Source organism: Octopus bimaculoides, chromosome 3 (assembly GCF_046866305.1).
Source record: "Octopus bimaculoides isolate indiv1 chromosome 3, ASM4686630v1, whole genome shotgun sequence".
NCBI lineage: Eukaryota > Metazoa > Mollusca > Cephalopoda > Octopoda > Octopodidae > Octopus > Octopus bimaculoides.
In genome coordinates this window covers 149,057,733-149,077,941 of record NC_142930.1, presented here as the reverse complement: position 1 = coordinate 149,077,941, position 20,209 = coordinate 149,057,733, and the positions used below count along the sequence as shown (strand labels likewise).

Below are 20,209 nucleotides of genomic sequence, written 5' to 3'. Positions count from 1 at the left end.
TGAAAACTCGAACCGCCCTCAGTAAGATCTGCCTTCTGGTTATTACAGAGGTCTGTTATCTATTTATACGTTAATATATATATATATATATATATATATATATATATATATATATATATACGTTCGTGCAAACTTACATATATACGTACGTATAATATGCATGTATATATATATATATATGCGTGTGTGTATGCGTTCTTTTAAATTCTTTCAGTCTTTAGATTAACTGCTATTCAAGGGTTTTAGTTAAGTACAACGAAAACCTCAGTACTTGTTGTTAGTTTTATGTGTGTATTTTGATCGCTATTTATCGAATGACTAAGTTATCCTGTTGGCAACACAGAGGTGCCACTTGACCCTCTAAGTGCACATCGGCATATCACCCTCTCCCTCACATCCATTTTCCTTTACACCAAATTCGAGTCACAGAGCATAGAATAAACCGAGGCTACTACAGAAAGTGGACGCATGCTCCAGGTTCTTCTGCGCGGTGACATCGAACACGGAACCACGTGGCTATTGAGCAAATATCTTAACTACACGCTCGTATTGGCTGGTAAACATGTGATATTTTACTTATAAACCTTTCACGAAATAACTCCTTTATTTTTTCTTTTTCTTTTCTGTTTTTACCCAAGATTTTTTTATTCTTGTTTACTCTTAAAACAGTCTTGATTAAGATGACTAAATATATATTAAATGTATACTATCTTTTCAAGACAGTAGAGTATGATGTATTTTTTTAAAGCATGCTTTGGCTGCTATTTCTAGCGAAAGCAGGTACACCATCTCATCGGTCGCTTGCAAAGACTATCTATATTAATTTTTTTTTTTTTTTTGCAATCGTCTGTTTATTTCCCGTTTCACTTGGATCTTTTTACTTCTATTATAACTCCTAGTAATTATACCTTTGACATACGTTTAACTTTTTTTTATATATGACCAATATGTTTAAACGATCTATTTATGTATTTTTAGTCATAATGTATATTATCCGCAATTATATTCTAATCGCAACGAAAGATTTATTGGGCGTGTGTGTGTGTGTGTGTGTGTGTGTGTGTGTGTGTGTGTGTGTGTGTACACAAGCCTGTCTTCAGTAAACTGTGTGTGTATGTATATATACGTTACATATATATATATATATATATATACGTTACATATATATATATATATATATTTATATTTTGTGTATATGATTAAATACATATACAGAGGGAGGGAGAAAAGAGAGTGAAACATGTACATACGCACTCACACACCTACACACGTATGCGTCTATATATGTGTCTATATACTATATATATATATATATATATATATATATACATATACTCACACATAGACACATATATACACTAATCCATACATGCACACAAACTACACGCGTATACGCATTTATGTGTACATATATAAGTGTGTGTGTGTGTGCGTTGTGTATGTGTGAGTGCGTGTGTGAGTTGAAATAATATACACAGACACACATGCATTTATCCATCTACAATGAGAGTGTTTATGTAAACACGAACCCGCTACAAATGATTCTCAGATCTCTCGTTATTAAAGACGCATCTTATTTCTTTATTGCCGGCAAAGCCTTTCTCCACTGTCTTAGTTTGTTGCCTTTTTGTTGTTGTTGTTCATTTTGATGTTTATAATTATTTTCTGTTTTCTTCATTTGTTTACTATAAAGAAACCTAACAGTTAACAAGATAACTCTATTCGTGATGTAAGGGAAACCTATCTGAATAGATAAAAAAAAAACCCAGACACCTAAACACAGCCGCATTAATCGGATATAGACTGTCTGATAAAGAGATTTATACAAATAAAATGGAAATTTTGTACGGAATGTGAGAGATTGTGTGCGTGTGTGTGTGTGTGTCCATGTGTGTGTTTGTGTATATATGTATGTGTGTGCGTATATATATATATATATATATATATATATATCACACACATATTTATACATACACTTACACAAACACAAACACGGCTACATAATATATATTGAAACATCTCTATATACATATGTGCACACACATACATGTACATGCATATATATATATATATATATATATATACACATGGGTGTATATATATATAAAACATATATTTATCATATATATAACTATGCGTGTATATACTTTATGTACATGCGTGTGCTGTATAACTCTGGTGGGAGTTGCAATTAAGCGAAATATGGTAATCAGTATGGTGAAACAGTAATAATACAAACATATATGTATATGTATATATATATATATATATATATATATATATATATATATATATATATATGTGTGTGTGTGTGTGTGTGTGTGTGTGTGTGTATGTATATATTTATATGTATATATCTATGTATATATATATATATGTATTTATATATATATGTATGAATATATATGTATTATGCATATATATATATATATATATATATATGTATATATGTATTATGTATATATGTATTATGTATATATGTATTATGTATATATGTATTATGTATATATGTATTATGTATATATGTATTATGTATGTATGTATTATGTATGTATGCATTATGTATATATGCATTAGCCACACTATATATATATATATATATACACACTCTCTCTCTCTCTCTCACACACACACACACACGTATATACGTACAAATACACATGGTTATTCGGTTCTTCAGCTATGTGTATGTGCTTGTACATGCTATGCTAATCGCATCTGTGTCTATATGTATCGGTACATACACACGTACTGAGTTACAGGAACTTCCAGAGCAGTATCAACCAGTGTTACCCGCTAAACATAACAGCGACGTGTTTCTTATGTGTTTCTGCTTGTCATGCTTGTGAATAATAAAAGATTTCGTTTTCTCAATCGGTAAATCTACGACGTTTTGATAGTGTTTTTAAACCTATGGGCCCGGGAACAGGGGGTGCAGGTGGTGCAAGCGCACCCCCTAGAATTTTTGAAGAGTGCAGAACCAAAATTTGCACCCCTACTTATTTTCGTCAGGTTTAGAAAACTGAATAAAAAGTGATGTGTAAAAAGTAGCTTGAAGTTAGGTTCCTTTTCAAAGAACAAAACAAAAATAAATAACAGAAAAAAAAAACAAGACCTTGTTTGTAAAAAAAAAATGGACCTGGGTTTGCACCCCCTTAGCAAATTTCGTTCCCGAGCTAGTGCTGGGGCATGATTACATCTGTTTTTAAGTTCGTTTACTTAGGCACATTATACAGTAATAGGCACCCACTTACACACTCTCTCTCTCTGTTTATCTCTTTCTCCTAGACTCTCTCTCTCACAAACACACACACACACACACACACAGACTCGCACATACACGCTTTCACGCACACATACATCGAAGTTGTATTTCACTTCATTGTTACTCATGTTTATTCATGTACGAAACTTACAGAGCGTGAAGCAAATATTTCACACTCTATGGAAACTTGGTCGCGCGTATCTAGATTCATAGGCTAGCTCAGTGCTCTGCAACCTGTATGCCGCAGCACACTGGTGTCTCATGAGACGACACTAGATGTGCCGCAGTGTAACATGAATATAATTCCCCCCCCCCCCCAATAATCTTATATATATTCTTTCGTTCAGGTGTGCCTTCGAATTTTGAAAGGAATATAAGTGGACTGCAAGTGAAAAAGGGTTGCAGAGCACTGAGCTAGCTTACTTTCAGTACACTTCCATGATTATTTTCATTTGTGTTTGTTACCCCTCCCCCATACACACACCACTTGACAACCGGTGCTGGTTTGTTTACGTTCCTGTAATTTAGCAGTTCAGTACGATAGCTTAAGTATCATGCTGACAAGTATCTGGCTGCAGGACAAATGTCTTTAACAAGTAAAAGATTAAAGATTAACATGTATGAATTTTTACTTATATATGAAAATCGAAATAGTGATCATGAAGCTGAAATGAAGACTAGGTATATATAATGCATGTGTTTAATTGGCAAAATATGACCATCCCCTAGTATTACACTATCTGTTTCAACATGTGATCAGAAATCTTGCAAAACAACTACATAAACGTATATATATATATTTGTGTGTGTGTGTGTGTGTGTGTTTGTACAAATTACATACACAGAAGGAAATAAAGTTCCTATCGCAGCAGCAAAAGTATAAATAAATGAACTTGAAAATGCACTTGGAATCTTTAAGGAGATTTTTTTCTATATATCGATTTGACCGTTTTCACAATTTCAAAAGTGGTGTGACCTGGAGCTATCTATCCTGTACTCTTTCGCCTTTGACCGCAAATTTGAAAACTGTCTATATACATATACACCTACGTAAGCACTTCCGTAAAACACAAGCGCATGCATTGCCCCCCCCCCCCCCCCGCCTTTCTTCATCATTGCAAATAATATTCGTTTGGTTGAGATTGTCCATACCGCTCACTAACAGAATGTTCTTCATTTCCGAAGTAGAAAGTAAAGAGTGTAATAATTCTTTAGGCGCCAACAGCAATTAAGGACTATCTACAGGGGGTGCAACGACGTTTATTAGCGAAGAATGTCGCAAAAACAAATTCAGAAGATCCAGTTTTCGGTGAAACGACAATGTTGCTGGTGTCTATAGTCGTAGTTGTAGTAGTATTAGTACTTGAAGACGTGGCAATAACAGTAACAGTAACTGAACTAATAATAATAATAATAATAATAATAATTATAATTATTATTATTATTTATACTGGAAGCACAAGGCCACAAATTTGAGGGAAGGGATTAAGTCGATTACGAGTGCTCCACTGGCACTTAATTTATATACCCCGAAAGGATGAAAGGTAAAGTCGACCTCGGCGGAATTTGAACTCAGAACTCAGCGGCAGACGAAATACCGCAAAACATTTTTCCCATTGTACTAACAATTCTGCCAGCTCGCCACCTTATTATTATTATTATTATTATTATTATTATTATTATTATTATTATTATTATTATCATTATTATTATTATTATTATTATTATTATTATTATTATTATTATTATTATTATTATTATTATTAATAATAATAATAATAATAATAATAATAATAATAATAATAATAATTTTAAATGTTGACACAAGGCCAACAAAATCGGGGGTAGGGGGAGGCTCGCCAATTTCATCGATCCAGTACAAGACTGGTACTTATTTTATCGATCTCGAGAGGATGGAAGGCAAAATCGACCTCGCCGGAATTTGAACTCAGAACATTAAAAACGCTTAATTATTTTTCTTAAGGAGAAATAATTAAATAAAAATCGAGCGAAGACTTCTCCGAATGAGATCCTAGATTAATTGCACACAGGGAAAAGATAGCCATCGTAACAGTATTATAGGCAAAGCAATGTATGAGAATCCCAACATACATATGCGCCCCTAGAGTCGCTGGGCCTCTGAGCAACTGTCCATTGAGCATTTGCTTTAAAACGTCGCTTCGAAGATAATGGTTAGAAGTCCTTTGACCATGTGGTCACTCCTCTAGCACTGATGTGGAATAGAGTGGTGGTTATCAACAACAATAATTATTACAACAAAACGGTGAGCTAGCAGAAACGTTAGAACGCCGGGCGAAATGCTTAGCAGTATTTTTTCTGTCTTGACGTTCTGAGTTCAAACTCCGCCGAGGTCGACTTTTCCTTTTATCCTTTTGGGGGCGATAAATTAAGTACCACTTGCGTACTGGGGTGGATCTAATCGACTGGCACCCTTCCCAAAAATGTCGGGCCTTGAGCCTAGAGTAGAAAAGACTAATTATTACATCATCATCAGTAACTGGAGCAGTAAACAAATGGCGAATCAATATGAATGAAATAAGGCACCTAGCTAAGAAGCTTCCTTGAAATAATAATGTTTCAAATTTTGGCACAAAGTCAGCAATTTTGAGGTCGAAGATTAGGCGTTACCATCGACCGTGAAAGATAAACGAAAAGTTGACCTCAGCGGTGTTTGAACTCAGAACATATAGAATCGAGAAAAACTGTTGCTAACTGTTTTATTTGCCGCTCAAAGGATTCTGCCAGGTCGATGCACTAATACTAATAATACTAATAATAAAAGTTTCATGTTTTGGGTCAAGGCCAGCAGATTGAGATGGGGCAGATCTATTACATCGACGCCACTGCTTAAGTGGTACTTGACCCCGAAAGGATGAAAGGCAAAGTCAACTTCGACAGAGTTTGAACTCGGAATGTAAAACTAGAATAAATATCTCTAAGCCTTTTTGTCCGACGCGATAATGATTCTGTCAGATTGCCGTCTTAATAATACTAACAGCAATAATAACAATGATCCTTTCTGCTAAAAGGCACAAGGCCTGAAGTTTTGGGAGAGGGGACTAGTCGATAGCATCAACCCCAGTGTTTCACTGGTACTTAAATTATCGACCCCGAAATGGTAAAAGGCAAAGTTGTCCTCGGCGAAATTTGAACACGAAATGTTAAGACGGACGAAATGTCCCTAAGCATTTCCTCCGGCATGCTAACGATTCTGCCAGCTCGCCGACTTAACAACTGTAGTAGTAGTACTAGTAGTAGCAGTAATAATCATGACAATTGTTTTAAATTTTAGCACAAAGCCAGCAGCTTCGCGGGAAGGGAGAGTGTAAGTCGAGGATCTTTTTTAAAACGGGGGCCACATTTTTCATTAACGAAACACTTTGAAACTTGGAACACTGGTAGAATATGTCATATAAAACATCTTTTTCTCTTAGTCTTCTTAAAAAAAAAAGAAATCCCTAACTTATTCCATGTTAAAGTTGTCGTATTTCTGTAATTTCAACCAATCACTGACGTCCATTCAACCGATATACATTAAGTGCCGACTACATAAACAAACGATTCTGAAACAATTCTATCGGTGATAGGGTTAGGATTAGGGTTAGGGTAAAACAGCAAATTTATAAAGAAAAAAGCAAAACGAAGCTATGGAAATTAAATACGTTTGACATCGCTTAATCAGCCAAGGAGTAAATGTAAACAACTGAATACTTGTCAGTGATTGGTTGAAATTATCGAAATAAGACAATTTTTTACATGAAATAAATTCGAATACAAAAATATTTTTCTGTTCTATAACACAAAATAGATAAGTATACGAAGTTTGAAAGTCTTTCGGTACCAAAAACACTACGTAAAACATTAATGAAAAATGTGGCCCCCGTTTTAAAAAAGATCCTAAGTCGATTACTTCGATCCAATTTTTGAATCTGGTACATTATTTTATCGACCTCGAAAGGATGAAAAGCAAATTCGACCTGGGCGGAACTTGAACACAGAACGTATAGACGGACGAAGTATCATATTCCCCCAGTGTGCTAACGATTCTATCAAGCTTATTAGGATAATAACGATAATTATAAAATGATAACTATTGAAAATGAGCATTGGAATTATGATTATTGCCAGATAATTTTCAATAGACTTCTATAAAAATGCAAGATAGTAGCTTGCACCTGTTTTGTTTTGCTTGTTAAATTTAATTTCAATACAGTTGCAGCTGTTGTAACTGCTTTTGATGTAATGTAAAATCAGTGCCGCATTTGATTGTGTCTATCTTATTTATTCCTTTATAGATACAAGCACGTCTGTGTGGTTCTTATTGTGTTCGCTTCATAACAATGTGGTTTCGGGTTCGCTCCCAAGTTGTGTTTTGAGTAATTCGTTGTTTTTATTTCTTTATTATTATTTTTTTTTACCGTATCCCAGTGCTAATTAATATGTTGTGAGTAAATTTGGTAGGCATAAAGCATTCTGAAGCCCGTCGTGTGTGTGTGTGTGTGTGTGTGTAAGACTTGGCTTACGTCTGTATTTTCTAAGACGTGTGAGTCAGAATTTGAGAAAATTCTCTAAAGGTCCGGAATTTCAGCTTTCCTTCGTTAAAAACCTATAATATATGGCTCAGTGGTTAGAGCATCGACCTCACAATCATGAGGTAGTGAGTTCGATTCCGGACCGAGTCGTATTCTTGGGCAAGACACTTTATTTATGTTGCTTCAGTTCACTCAGCTGTAGAAATGAGTTGCGACGTCACTAGTGCCAAGTATCAGCCTTTGCCCCATCTGTTGGATAACATCGGTGACGCGGAGAGAGAGGCGGGTAGGCATGGGCGACTGTTGGTTTTCCTTAAACAACCTTGCCGGGACTTGTGCTCCGAGTGGGATGCGGGTAACTTTCTTGATGCAATTCCATGGTCACGAAGTGGGTCTTTAATATATGAGCAAAACACTTCATTTCAGGTGGCTCCAGTCCACTCACCTGCAAATTGGGTAACCTTGCGATTGAGTAGCCTTCCTATTAAGGGGAATGCTGGCCTCATCGCTAAGCCAGCAGGGTGGCATCATTGGAAAGCCAGAACGATGCGACGTGCATTGTGACCAGCAATGTATAACAACATGCCCTACTCGATACCATGATATATATACGAAAGATTTGATCACTTTTAACTCCCACTGTTGGTTGGATCATATATATATATATATATATATATATATATATATATATATATATATATATATACTGGCAATGCACCCCGGCGTTGACCGGGTATTGTGACCTACAGCTACATTGTATTATTCTTATGGGCAGAATCGGCACATGAGGAGTATGAAGCAAACAAGTCTTCTTTAGAAACATGTTTATCTGTTATTTTCTGATGAAAAAAGCTGTAGTTTCCGTATACCAAATTCAGTCATAAGTCTGTGGTTGGCCTAGGACTATAGTAGAAAACTCTAGCCCAAGGTATCATGCAGAGTGACTGAACGTGAAACCATGTAGCTGGGAAGCAAACTTCTCAACCGCACAGTCATTCTTGCACCTAATATGTGTGTTTACATTTGTTGTCAAATCGAGTATTGTGTCCCACTATATAAAATAATGTTTGATGACTTGATGGATTCAAGTTTAAAGTAATGGATTACTAGCCATAAGATTGTTCAGGTAGAGTTGCCTCCCTTTGCTAAAGACCTCAAAACCGTGCGACCCGACCTTGTTTCTGAAGTTATTGTTGTAGTAAACAATAATTGCTGTGCAAAAAACATACTTTGTTTAGTAACCGAAAGATTACTGAATCTCATAGGTCAAAATCGGCAACCCAGTTTTCGAATCCATAAGGAACACACACACACACACTCTCTCTCTCTCTTTCTCTCTCTCTCTCCCTCTCTCTCTCTCTCTATATATATATGAGATATACAATTCAAATTTACAGAAAATAAAAGACGAAGACAGGTAAGGGTTCAACAAACATGTGCATTAGTTTGACGCTCGGGAAGAATGGTAAACTCTTTCACGTTTCGAACCTACGCTTTTCGTCAGAAAGGGTTTAAAGGGAAAATGGAAAGAAAACGAAAGAAAGCGGAGAGAGAAAAAATATGTAGGGATTAACAGTTCGACCTGATGATATATATATATATATATATACACACACACACACACACACACACATATATATATATATATATATATATATATATATATATATATATATATATATATATATATATATATAGAGAGAGAGAGAGAGAGAGAGAGAGAGAGAGAGAGAGATATCCAATATAGGTAGAATCAACGAAAAAAGTGCTCCGTCCTGTAAGAGTTAAATATCACTTTAATACTCATTACGAAAGAGCTACTAATAGTTTCAAACTTTTATGATACTTTAAATAAGACGTTGATCTTGGTCTTCTTACTTCGTTCCCCTCTTCACCTTCCATCTTTTGCCTGTATCTTCTATGCGGTTTACTTCTCGATTTCATTTCTATTTTCTTACTGTCCAGCGTCCTATGCCTATTTAAAGTAACATAAAACCATGAAACTCTTAACCACTCTTTTGCAATGTGTTTTAAATTCTTAAGAGATATATATATATAAGTTCAGGAAAAATTTGGATTCAGATGAATATGGTACTTAAGTTGAGTCACCAGAATGTAGTACGATATTATCCATACAATTTCAAAATAAGGTAATTAGAATCAAAATAAGAAAAAAGGTGTGAAACGATCGTTCAGCATTACCTCTGGATATCCTTGTTGCTTATTTTGATTATATATACATACACACACACACACACACACACACATATATATATATATATATATATATATATATATATATACGTGTGTGTGTGTGTAGATAGATAGATAGATAGATATGTGAAATTACAATAAACACAAGTTCGTATTATTTGTTGCTACGTATTATTGTAGTTGTTTTGAACTCTGGAATTGACGTTTCAAGTGTAATTTAATGCTCTTCCACAACAGATCATCAGGAAACACTTTACGGCATCGTGTTACAAAGAAGGCCTGATGTACGTGTGTAAGCGTGTTAGTCTTTCATTGTTCCTGAAGCAGTGTTGTAAAAAGGAGATCTAGAGGAATCGGTTTGATCGACTAAAAACCCTTCAAGTGGATGATTTAGCACAGTCGCAGTCCAACAGCTGAAAGAAATGAAATAATTTTTAAAAAATCTAATTATATTTATTTTGTTGATACTACCGTTTTGCTATTATTCTTGTGAACCAAAGTAAATTTTGCTGTCCTAATAATAGTACTCTCTATATAGAACAGTCTGTTTTGTCTATCAGTCTGTCTGTCTACCTAAATCGTATACTTCATTCAAGTCTGCAGTTATCAGTCGTGTTGTTTTCCTGTTTCGCATTTTTTTTTTTAAATTAAGACGTAGCTCTGTGATAAGAAGTTTGCTTTCTAACCCCATGGTTTTGTGTTCAGTCCCACTCCGTTGCACCTTAGGCAAATGCTTTCTACTATAACCTTCGGACGATCAAAACCATTTTTAGTGGATTTGATCGGCGGCATCTGAAAGCAGCCCATCGTGAATGTGTGCATATATATATATATATATATATATATATATATATATATATACATATATATATATATATATATATACTGAAAAGTTCCTGGCATTCATTGAGTTAAAGATAATAAAGGAAGATGGGTTAATTATGATTATATTCAACATACTCTCCTCGCAGATTCACGCTTGCATTGGAACGATCCTTCTAAGCTCTGTAAAAGAACTCGGAGGGCAAGGCTTCCAAGCAAACCGTGTATCTGAGGCAGTTAATTACATATTAGCGCATTACTCAGTGGCATAGACACGTGATTTCGTGCCTATAAAACTCTGAGTAATAATAGTGTCTTCTTAGCTGTCTACTTATAAATATAGACTCTATATAGTTTTCTATAAACTTTATATAGTTCTTGTTTTTTCGTTTTATGTACACATGTGTATGCGTGTGTGTATACATACATATATATATATATATATATATATTTATATACACATGTGTGTGTGGGTATACATATGCATATATATATATATGTATATATATATATATATATATATAAAATATATAGTTTTAGCGAAAATATGATTTTGTCCCTAATATTATTATGTATATATATATATATACATATATTTAATGTACCTTTAGGCGCATAGGGTAACTGAGACAGCTGATATTATTTACTTGTTGCAAAATAATCTTCCTATTTATGATGAAGAAATTAATAATATATGTACGTGTGTGTGTATGTGTGTAGATAGATAGATAGATAATATTATGTGTGTATGTGTGTGTGTGCGTGCGTGTGCAGTTTGGTTTTGTTGGGAGCTCTGTTGTCGATATAATTAATATGGTATTTAGTTTAAGGCTCAGGTATTTGAAAAGCGAAGTCGAACCTGGAGGGGTTTCACTTCAATACGTAAAGGCGCACAACTAATTAAAGGCCGAAAGGCATTTTATGTCAGAGACCCTTTCAGGTTTTCTTGCCTATTGTTTTTGAATTCGTTCTTCTCAGAAATAATGTCCATAATGTGTATAAATTCAGTTATATTAAGTGACAAACACACGCACGCACCAACACACATTCATACACACACACACACACACACACACACACACACACACACACACACAGTCTCAATCATACAAACACAGAGGTTAACGTGTTTACGCAAACATATATTTGAGGGTGCAGATGTGGCTGAGTGGTAACTAATTTGCTTCCTAATTACATGGTTCCAATTTCAGTTCCACTGTATGGGCAAGTGCTTTCTTTTATAGCCCTAGGCCGACCAACACCTTGTGACAGTATATCTATCTATCTATCTATCTATCTATCTATCTATCTATCTATCTATCTATATACATACTCTGTGTATGTGAGTGTGTGCGCGTGCGTATTTGTCTCCCAATACCGTTTCATGATTTGACAACCGGTGTTGGTTTGTTAACGTCTCCAAGTACCAGCCTATGGTCGATTCGTCCGAGTCAAACCCTTCAACGCGGTCTCAACTCATGGCCGCAGCTCCAATAACTAAAAACGGTTAATATGATAAAATATACACACACATTTTATTAAGAAGCGTTGGTTCTTACGAGTGAGACGGATGTCCTTAAACCTGATTTTGTTTTTTTTTGCTTTTTTTCTTACTTGTTACCTCAAAATTCAGAAACACCATAATGCAATATTTAATAACATCACATTGGAAAGATGTTTATAATAACGAGGTAACTATTTTCAATGCATTTATTCGTTTTTTTTTTATTTTTCGATTTTGCTGTTTGTGTTGTGTGTATGTGTGTATGTCTGTGTGTATATAACGCACGTTTATACTGGAATGTCATTGTTCATATATTTTCTTAGACTGAGTATGAATGGCAACACGAAGGAGGCAAGCAAAGTACTCGCGTTTCAATCATCACACACGACACACTGCCATCATACGTATTCTCATATTCCTTCATACACACAGACTTTGCATGCCATACATGCGTATATTTATACATACATAAAAACATGTTGAAATATCTATATATATACATGTGTATGGCTGTAGTCATATATATATATATGCATAAATGTATGAATGTAAATATGTGAAAATATGCGGACGTGTATCGTGTACAAGCAGTGATATTATATTACGGAAATATGTCACATGCATACAATATATTTATTCTGTTATATACCAGTAAAATATTTTGGCCGCCTATGCATACACGTTATGAGTGGAGGCACAATGGCCCATTGGTTAGGGCAGCGGAATCGCGGTCGTAGGATCGCGGTTTCGATTCCCAGACTAGGCGTTGTGAGTGTTTATTGAGCGAAAACACCTACAGTTCCAGAAGGCTCCGGCAGGGGATGGTGGTGAACCCTGCTGTACTCTTTCACCGCAACTTTCTCTTACTTTCTGTTTCTGTTGTGCCTGTAATTCAAAGGGTCAGCCTTGTCAAACTGTGTCACGCTGAATATCCCCGAGAACTACGTTAAGAGTACACGTGTCTGTGGAGTGCTCAGCCACTTGCACGTTAATTTCACGAACAGGCTGTTACGCTGATCGGATTAACTGGAACCCTCGACGTCGTAAGCGACGGAGTGCCAACAACCTAAATTAGAGTACCGTCATTTCGCGGTACCGTCCACTGGTTACATAGTCGTCTATTTTTCAAAACAGTCGCCCCCATACCAGTGAAAAAAAAAAATAATAATAGTTATAAAAGGCAATGACAAAATTCACACATAAAGTATTAAAAGATTTATACTTCCAAAATAATGTTCAGTATATGATTTTTTTATTGGTAGGAGTGGGCACTTTACCAATCCTGCTTTTGTTCACGCAATACCTATCTACCTACCTACACATATGTGTGTGCAGGGACATATGCATATACAGATATGTATATACAGTAATCCCATGACTATCGCGGGTATTACGTTTCAAAAACACTGCGATAGGTGAAAATCCGCGAAGTAGAAACAGTACTATACTGTATATTTTTATTATTACCATTTTTATAATTTGTATATATTTATTTTATTATAAATGCAAAACAACACCACACACTAGCGTCCCGTGTTTCGTTCTCCATACAGTATGTGCGATTCTTTGTTTACTCAGCTACCGTACACTTTGTATTTTCTTTTAATATATTTGAATTAATGTATTATATAGTTTAGTAATCTATTGCACTTTTATTTATTAATTTTTAGGTGTGAAAATGTTTATTTTACAACAGAAGCAATTAAAATCTTAAATAAACATAAAAACCTATCGGCCGCAGAAAACTGCGATATACTGAGGAGTCCGCGATATAAATTTACATATATTAGCCCGAAAAATCCGCGATGTACTGAGGGCGTGATAGGTGAACCGCGATATGGCGAATGACTAATGTATATATATATCGTCTGTTTCTTGTTTCAGGGATTCAACCGCGGTTGTGCTGGGGCATAGCCCTGAAGAATTTTAGTCGAATAAATCAACCTCCAGTACTTATTTTCTTTTAAGGGCTTGCTATTTATTCATTTATTTTGCCGAACCGTTTATGTCACTAGGACGTAAGCACACTAGCACTTGTTGTGAAGTGGTGGTGGGAAACTTTGATTGGTCTGAGGCTGAAGTAGAAGGCACTTGCCCAATGTGCCATACGGTAGGTTTGAACCTGAAATCATGTGGTTAGGAAGTAAATTTCATATCACACCCAGTCCGTGTATTTATTTGCATTTCACCGTAAAAAAATAGTCTTATTCAATGTACGTGTGTATGTGTGTACATGTTAGTAATACTTATTAAAATATTTATATCTTTATTGCTCACAGATGGCTAAACGTAGAGGGGACAAACAAGGACAGACAAAGGGATTAAGTCGATTATATCGACCCCGAGAGGATGAAAGGCAAAGTCGACCTCGGCGGAATTTGAACTCAGAACGAAACGGCAGACGAAATACCTCCGAGCATTTCGTCCGGCGTGCTAACGCTTCTGCCAGCTGGCTGCCCTTATTTTTATATTACATAATTTTCAGTTATTTGTGTGCATGGTTGTGAATGTTTGTATGTGTCTAGTTTATAAGTTATCTGTACACCTGTACACGCATATAACAGAGTGGTTTGTTGATGTTGTTTAGTTGTAGTTTAGCCCTGGTCGACAAACTCAATATCAAAAGAATTTCATTTGTAATTATGGGCGCAGTCATAGCTCTGTAGATATCTAGTTCGCTTCACAACCGTGTCGTTCTGGGTTTCATCCCAGTTTGGCGACAAAAGTTTTCAACCATGATCTCAAGTAGATCAATACCATCAGATTTGGAATTAAGTTAAATGAAATATATATAAAATCCCCATTGCGCGCCTGAGTAGTTTTCGCTGTATATTGATGAGGCTGTAAACAAAGGCGAAAAAGAAAAAAATCGGTGGAGTTCATAGTTACAAATACTTCTTTGTCATTGCCCGCCATCGTTAAAAAAAATGAACCAGTGAGTTGTATTTCGTAAATCTGTGATCAATTACATTATTGTTCATACATTGCGATATAAAATAAATTAATAAAATAAATAAACAAGGTTGCTTTGTATTATCCAGTGTATCCAATGTGCTCTTCAATATTTTTTCTTTTATGATAGGGTTGTCGGATGTGATTCGAGGAGGATTTTAATGTTTTCAGTTTGTTTATTAGCGACCGACAGGACTATCGATAGCATTTAAACGCAGCGACACAAATACAAGGAGTCAGTATAAATCGAAAACCTGCAAACAACGATGCTATTGTTTTATACAATACGGTTTTGAATAAATGAATAAATTTATCAAAGTTTTTAAAGAGCTTTTTGTGTTACCCAATGTGCCTCCACCACTTCTGTTGAACAAGGTGTGATTTGAGAAAGATCTGGCTGTTTGAGGGAGTTGAACCACCCCATGAAAAGCTTAGTCAATTCATTAGCTCGTGTGTTTTATTTTGCTTATGGCTAAAGGACAGTAACTCACGTACAATAACCGAAACTGACAAAGAAGTATGAATGATTTAGTTATCTTTTAATTGCTGCAGTCATTGGACCACGGCCATACTGGGGCACTACCTTGAAAGATTTTGTTCGGAAAAAAGTCGACCCCAGTACGTTTTCAAACTTGTGGGGTTTTTTTCCATCAGTCTTTTGCTGCGCCGCTAAGTTATGAGAACGTAAACAAGCCACCACTGGTCTCAAGGGTGGGAGGAGAAACAGCACACACACACACACACACACACACTCAACGGGCTTCTTATAGTTTCCATCTCCCATATCTACTCACAAGGCTTGGCTAGGACCAGGGGTGTAGTAGAATGTAATTGAGGCAGGTGATACGCAATTGAACTGAACCCAATAGCATCGTGTTTGGGAAGTCAGTTTCTCAATCAATACAGCCACATCTGTGCAATATTCCTGCCTCGCTCATCTCCAAGGAATGCTGTAATACTGTTTGAAAAGGAATGGTCAAAGGGATTTATAAAGGGAATTTTATAGCCAAGCTAGAAAAAAGAAGAGCAATTCTTATATCTTTTTCGGGGACCGAAACTGGTAGAAAAAAGCGAAGAAGAAACCTCGTAAGTTATTGCCGAGGGGCGTGGAACACAAAGATTTCGAGCTATTTACAGGCCGAAAACCTGGTGCGAATGCCTGTAGTAGAGTGAATGAATTGTATTAAAAGGTCAGGTAGTAACAGTAGTAATATTCATCTACCGCTACTCAAATGGTTATGTCTATTAGCCAAAAATTCGTATAGTTTATCTGTCTTCTGCATTGTTTCAGTTTACCTAATATTACTTGGAAAGCGGATGTTGACTCCAAGCTACGACAGAATGTACGATAGAGGAATCAAACAAAGTACTACGTATTTTGCGTAGAAGCGAATTTCAGTCCGTTCAGAAATTTTCGCATACGCAATTCAGTACTTCAACATCTTACCTGAATTATCGAAATCCATTCCATTGCTGCGATTTGAAGTCAGAGGCTGTGATTCGGAACGAATTATCTCAAAACATTGTAACTGACGCTCTAGCGATGGCAAATTTATAGTCAACTGCTATATCTACACATACACATATTTACGTAAGCGTGTGCACACACATACACGCACACATCCATGTAAATAGAAAGCAATTTTTCTTTCAAGCATGTTACATTAAAAATACAACTATGCTGGAGTTTGATTAATTTCATTAAATAATTTTTCATGTTGCCTTATTATTCCTTTACATTCGATTTGGAACAATAATGCTTATAAATCCATTGAACTGACGTTCAGAGACCTTCTCAGGCTTATTCAGAAATTAAACTGCTGCAAAATTGTGTAGGCGCGTGTTCTCCGGAATGTCGTAAAGGGATTTGGAATAAAATCCTCCATAATGGATTTAAAATTATGTAACGGCAAATCCTGGTAGCCTGCATTATACCATGACATATGTTTGCATCTGTGTTTAATTTAGATTTCTATTTTGTTATTAGTAGAGCTTCCAAAGTTATTCTCCTGATTTGTGTAGAATTCTATATTGTATAGCAGTCAACGTGGGTATATATAATACACACATACACACACACACACACACCCTACTGAATGAACCAGATGTTATACATGTCCTGGACTGAATGCGATTGTTGTAAACTTCAGATGATGTCACCCCCACTGACTAAGCGAGCGGGTAGGTCAACATTCTTCCTGACGAGGTGCTGGACCGTCGCACGGTTACCCAGTTACAGCAACGTGGGGGATACAACGTGATATGAAATGTTTTGTTCAAGGACACAACCCGTCCCCGATCCAGGAATCGAAATCAAAATTTTATGATCATGAGTGTAACATCCTAACCACTGAGCCACGCATGCACGCACGCACGCACGCACGCACGCGCGCGCGCGACGTGAGGTACATATGTGAAGACATATATATATGAAATTTTTTTAAGGAGGTATTTCAGTTATTCCTGCAGTGAATAAATATTTTCTTTAATACTGTTAACTGTGTAATATACATGCGCAGCATGTTGTAGAGTTCTTTTTAATTGATATGCGTTACATCTGTTCATCATGGGAGGGACACCAAAATAGTTCCTGTTGATTGCGCACGTCCGAAGAATCGTTGTTGCTGTAGTTGTTTAGCTCCAGTTATTTAGAAAATATTAAGAATGGCATTCTAGGAATCATCTAATTTCGTTTGCGTATGAAGTGTATTTGAGACTACATTTCTTGATGTAGGGTGTAATCGAATGAAATCTGGCAGCCATTTCTAGAACACCGAGCTACGACAGGGTGACCTCCCTTGTTTGGATGTGTTTTAAATGCATGGGCGAGGAGCTGTAACAATGGCAAGAAATTATATGAGTAGGGAAATAAGTTAGGTGTTTAGAGAAGATACAAAGTCAGCCATTATCATTTACAAGGAATCATGTTAATAGAGTTGAGGGATTCCCGAGATACTCTTGAGATGATGGAGTAGGAAACAGGGAAAGCTTGCTTTCTCAATAGAATACATGCTGCAGTGTGACTTCCTGTCAGAAGATTTCTTATCCGATAGGTTAATGACGGGTGTGAAATCTATAAGTGGGCATCATTCCGAGTAACATGTAAGAAACCTTATTGATGTCAAGGTCAACAACTTCAACACGGTAGACTTTTATAGAAAAAGACCATTAGCGAAAAGCTACTGAAGAGGAGTTCTCCATTATATCTGGCTGGCTTTGTGAAATTCATTACTGCATCTGAAACTAATGGACACTGCGTAATTTCTTTTATGCGTGTGGGTGTGTATATATATATAATGTAGATGTGTGTGTGTATATATATATATATATATATATAATGAAGATGAGTGTATATATATATATATATATATATATATATAAAATGAAGATGAGTGTGTATATATATAAATAAAATGTAGATGTGTGCGTGTATACACACACACATATATATGTGTATGTGTGTATGTATATATAACATGTAGATGTGTGTTTATATATATATATATATATATATATATATATATATATATATATACACACACACACACACAGACATATGTATGTATTTATGTATGTATGTATGTATGTGTGTATGCATGTATGTAGGTAGGTAGGTATTAGACTTGTCGAGTTAATCTCGTGCTTAAACGAAAAGCAATCAATGAAAGTGCACAAGTTACTTATTTAAATCATTAATGGTCATACGAAAGAACAGGTCGCCAAACGTGCAATTTCACAATTCCCCCTCAGAATATTTGGGTTCATATTTTCTAAGAAATTACTTTATTGTTGTTTGTTTATTTGTTTTCTTTTCATTTTGTTACATTATTATCATTATTGTTGTTGTTGTTTTTACGGCGGTAAGCTGGCAGAGGCGTCAAGCATGTCAGGGCAAAATGCTTAGCGGGATTTCCTCTGTCCTTATGTTCTGAGTTCAAATTCCGCCCAGGTCGACTTTGCCTTTTATTCTTTCGGGGTCGTTAAATTAAGTACCAGCCAAGTACTGGGGTCGATGTAATCGACTATCCCACCTCCTCAAATTTCAGGCTTTGTGCCTATTATAGAAAGTATTATTATTGTTATTACGCAGTATTTGATAATTTCAGGCAGATTTCTACTGCATCACTTGCTTCACCACCGTGTTGCTAGTTTGTGTGCAGCATTATGTGTTCTTTTTTGTTGTTGGGGGTGTGCAAAACTCTTCCCTGCATGGCATTGCGTCAGTTTGTTTTGTTATGGGGTCTGGTTGCAGCATTGTGTTGTACTAGTGTTTGCACCGTCTGATTTGTGTGTTGTTGTCATTTAAGGCGGCGAGCTGGCAGAATCGTTAGCACACCGGGCGAAATGCTTAGCGGTATTTCGTCTGTTTTTACGTTCTGAGTTCAAATTCCGCCGAGGTTGACTTTGCTTTCATCCTTTCGGGATCGATGAATTAAGTACGAGTTACTCATTGGGGTCGATGTAATCGACTTAATCCCTTTGTCTGTCCTTATTTGTCCCTTCTATGTTTAGCCCCTTGTGGGCAATAAAGAAATAAGAATCGTTAGCACGTCAGGCAAAAATGCTTAGCGGCATTTCTTCTCTTTTTACATTCTGAGTTCAAATTCCGCCCAGGTCAACTTTGCCTTTCATCCTTTCGGGGTCGATAAATTAAGTACCAGTAAAACACCAAGGTCGATCTAATTGACTAGTCCCCTCCCCTTAAATTTCAGGCCTTGTGACTTTAACAGAAATTATTATTATTGCTATTAATTGTTTTGGATGAGTGGTGCAGATACAGAAAAGTGAGAAAGTCGGATTAAGTACTCTGCAATTTTCAAAGATTTTTACTCCCTGAGCTCAAGTCAAATTTTAGATCAGCTTTAATTTTGTTTCACAAATGTCGATAAAAGTGGAGGC

At 35.9% G+C, this 20,209-nt stretch overlaps 1 protein-coding gene across 6 annotated transcripts in view; it reads left to right on the top strand.

Moving 5' to 3' along the window:
* The window catches only part of LOC106884261 (uncharacterized), a 541,049-nt gene that overhangs the window by 70,047 nt on the left and 450,793 nt on the right, over positions 1–20,209 (top strand). The window contains exon 1 of one of the 6 annotated variants that reach the window (XM_052966079.2): positions 225–556. The exons of the other annotated variants lie outside the window; for them this stretch is intronic. The gene's annotated coding sequence lies outside the window, so the exon portion shown is untranslated. Of the gene's footprint in view, positions 1–224; positions 557–20,209 lie in introns of those variants that run through there. 6 annotated transcript variants of the gene reach the window in all.